The sequence below is a fragment of the Capsicum annuum genome, chromosome 2 (assembly GCF_002878395.1).
Source record: "Capsicum annuum cultivar UCD-10X-F1 chromosome 2, UCD10Xv1.1, whole genome shotgun sequence".
Classification (NCBI taxonomy): Eukaryota; Viridiplantae; Streptophyta; class Magnoliopsida; order Solanales; family Solanaceae; genus Capsicum; species Capsicum annuum.
Window position 1 is genome coordinate 128,766,160 of NC_061112.1, and position 4,222 is coordinate 128,770,381.

At 31.7% G+C, this 4,222-nt stretch overlaps 1 long non-coding RNA gene across 1 annotated transcript; it reads left to right on the forward strand.

Annotated features, from left to right (window-relative positions):
• Positions 1-2,340: 2,340 nt before the first annotated feature.
• Positions 2,341-3,498, forward strand: LOC124896007. The gene is made up of 2 exons (XR_007052350.1): positions 2,341-2,872; positions 3,277-3,498. It is a non-coding gene; the product is annotated as an uncharacterized LOC124896007 (long non-coding RNA).
• Positions 3,499-4,222: the final 724 nt, after the last annotated feature.

Consider the following 4,222-nt stretch of genomic DNA (forward strand, 5'->3'; position numbering starts at 1 on the left):
AAATAAGTGAGATTAAAACAAGTCCATTATTTTACTATCCGGAAAGGTAAGACCACAGCTCGAATCAAGGGTGGGTTAAGGGTAAGTCTAGTAAAGCATTTGCTTTAGGCCTCCAAAATTTTGAGGCCCAAAAGATTTAATATGAATTTTATGATTTTAATTTCACTTAAAATAATATTAAAGATTAAAAATTATAAAAGGTATACATTTAAATTAATATAAAAAGAAAGAAGAACTATCTACTTTTTATTAAAAATATTTTAGAACTTTTTATCAAATCTTGATATTAATAAATAAAGTTTTCACAATAATATTAAGGCAATACATTGCAAACAAATGACTAATATCTTATTAATTGAAATTAATCTTTACTTTTATAAATAATAATATTACTATGTTCTAAGAATACTACACTAAAAAAAAGTAGTACGTAAAAATTAAAAAAACAACTCTAAATTATTGATAATATTTTTATTATGTGCAATTTTACTTTAGACGACTAATTTTATTAATTAAAATTAATCTTTACTTTTATAAATAATAATATTACTATATTCTAAGAATACTACATTAAAAAAAAAATTAGTACATGAAAATAAAAAAAACAACTTTAAATTACTGATAATATTTTTGTTATATGCATATATTTAATGTCTCATATTAAAATTTTACTTTAGCCATTAATTTTATTGAGATAGTCTTGATAATATTTTTGTTATATGCATATATATTTAACGTCTCATATTAAAATTTTACTTTAGCCATTAATTTTATTGAGACGGTCTTGATCTCTCTGCCTCAATTTGATCATTGACTAGGTTTTGTTTATTCTTACCCTTTCCTGCAATTAAAAAAACATAACAATATAAAAATAGCACGATAACAATTATTATAATAAAAAAATGATTCAAAAATATCATTTTTAGTCATTTTTTGACACCTTTACCTTTGTACTTTCTTCCCATTAAACTAAATTTCTTTGGTTTCATACTAAATTACCACCAATTAATATCAAAGTAATTTCACGCTAAATTCGAACGAAGAAAACATGAAATTCTCATTGAGATTCACATGCAAGTATGACACTTAATTTCACATTACATTTGAAGAAATCGGAAGAGAATTAAAAGTATACCGTGTTGTCGGAGTTAATCGCTGGTGAAATTAGCCAAAAAATTTAGTTACCTGATCAGAAGTTTGAGTTGAAGCAATGAAACTTCTACAGAGAAAAACTAATTGTTATTAGAGAGAATGAGTACACGGTTTATATAAAAGATTATATTTCTTTTACTAGTTAATGAATTTTATTCTCACTATATTTGGCGTAAGATATTAAAATAAATAAATAATTCAGAAAAAAAATTGGTGTATTATTTGATTGTCAAATTTGAAATAACTTATCTGAGATTAACAAATAATATCGGAACAAGTTATCACATTCTTTTGGTGGTTTAATAATGTCATGATAATTTATCTGGGATAAAGTTATAAAATGACAAAATTACCCTCCAAATCCTTTGATTATTATTTTACAGAAAATTCTGACATTTTACATAATTATTAAAAATTTGATTTTGAGTCTGTTGAGATACATAATTAAATCCCTATACATTCAATGAAGATATGTTTTTTTCTTTGTAAAGATACATAATTAGCTCACGATAATTTTTTTTTCAATTTTGGGTCTGTCGAGATACATAATACATCTAATGAAGATACATGTTTGTATTTTCTAAGGATACATAATTAGCTTTCGATACATTTTTTCTATTTAGGACTGTCGAGATATATAATTAGCTCCCAATATATTTTTTTCGTTTTTGAGTTTATCGAGATATGTAATTAGCTCCCGATACATTCAAAGAAGATACGTAATTAGATGAGATTTTTGTAATTACTTTATAAGGATGAAGATGTGTGTAAATATGGTAGGTTAAAATGTATATTGTAGACACGTAATTTTGTCCCTCCCCGAAAGCATTTTTCCATTTTTTTTACCTCATCTTACCGTGTACCCCGCACCATATAATCATACCTTACAAAAATACAAAAATAAAAACCCCTTAACAAATTTTATCTTATTTTAACAACCTAACAACTCACCCTACCCCACCTACCCTAGAACTCCACCCACCTACCCACGTGATCCCCTCTCCCCACCTTTCTTTCTTAGTTTACAAGTTTTCTTGCAATTGAATGAGATAGAAAAAGAAAAACACGTACATGGGATTTTTTTGGTCCAGGGAATACAATTACATAGGGGGGGACCACTTTTGTTTCATTTTTCATTGGAATATATATACACAAAAAGGCAAAACAAAAAAAGGAGGGGGACTTCACGGTTGAACCCCACTTTTCCCTTTGGTTTGTTTCTTCCTGATTGAGTACATATACTCATCTTCTCCAAAATACCAGGGAAAGGCGCGCATAATTTCGATTCCAGCAAGAACACACTCCTTCACTGAATAGGCACGAACATACAATTTTCATTGAAGACCACACTCATGCACAGCAAAAGAGAGAGAGAGATTAAGAGGTCAAGGAGAGAACAGACCAGAGAAAACATCAAAACAGAAAAGAAAAACTCAAAAATGGATTAGAAATAGGAAGGGAATGATATGACAATGAGCAGTTTCTGATTGGGTCTGGCCGAAAATTTCAAGTTTTGCCGAAAAATGCAAAAACCTGGTTCGTTTGGTATTCGTTGTTGGTTCGGGGATTTAGATTTCAGTTCATCTTAACTCGTTCGTTGAGTTCAGTTTTGGGTTTCAATTCCTCAAACTGAGTTGGATTCTTGATCGGATTGAGGTTTCTTGTTCGAGGTTTTCGGTTTCGGATTTCTCTATTATCAATGAAAATGAGTTCCATTGAGGTCCACTCCTTTAACCCACTCTCTTTTTCTTTATTTTGGTTTTTTAAATTGACTATGACTATGTGTTTGTCTATTCTGATTGTTGGATGTTTGCTGATGTTGTTGATGTTATGATCATGTGCTTGATGATATGATTTTGAGGGTATGAGGAACAATTGTGCTATTGATAGGAAAGAATTTGGGGCGCGAATTGAAAAATTGCTAAAATGGATTAGCATTAATTTTGATTTATTGTTGTTTTGATTCATTGACGCCATCGATCGGGATAGTGCCATGATAGATCGAGTTGGGTAGGCAAAAGGTAGGTTGGGTAGGCAAAGTTTACTGTGATTTGTTGAACGTGTGAATATTTGTTGAATGGTTCTTTCTATTTTATCGCATTAAAAATGTATTCACTTGGCCAGGGAATGCCCCGAGAGATTTGTATTGATTCATCCGGGGAATGCCCCGAAGTATCATGTACTTGAAGAAGGCACACGATCAAGGCCTGGAACATCAGGTGGAGAAAGCAATGGAGCATAGTTAGGATTAGTTTAGAACAAGACAGGTTTATATTTTCTCATTTTTCATTTTTCCGGGATTGTATAATTGGACTGGTCTTTAAATTTTGGATTGTTTTGTCTTGTTTGTTTGATCGATTATTTTTGCTTGTTTTGTGTGGTTTATACATTCGTAGTGTCAAAATAGTCAATACACTCTACCAAGCGACCGTGGTCAAACCACGGATCGAGGGGTGCCTAACACCTTCCCCTCGGTCAACAGAATTCCTTAACTGGAATCTCTGTTCGCAAACCAGTTTCAAGAGTCAAATCATTTTTTGAAAAGGATTCTCCAAAGGTGACTTGGTACACCTGATTCATGCCAAGTGGCGACTCTAAGTTTGAATATAAAAGTCCTTTTCGAAACAAATCTTCACTTTTGTCACTTTAATAATAAAAACCCTTTCAAACCTTAAAATTGAATCTTTTGGATGTTGAAAAAGGGGTGTGACAGCTCTGGCGACTCTGCTAGGGACCTGTTCAGAATTCGAGCTTATTTTGGAGTCGTATCGGCTTTGTTTGGCATTATAGGTGTATAAACATTTTTTGTGTTGTTTTGTATTATTGTTTTATCATTATGGAATGTTTTCGTGCTCTTTGTATACAGTATTTATCCTATGTGTTACCGCTTTTATATCTGGCATCATGTGTCTACCCCCGGCCTTCTTTTTCCAACAAGTCCGTAGTACACATGTTGTACACGACCTATAGTTGAGTAACCTTTATTTTAGGAGGGGAGCCGTCGGTGTTATGAAGTAGGTGGAAAGTTGTCGCAGCTACTATCGACCATACGCTCCCCCGAACAGCCTTG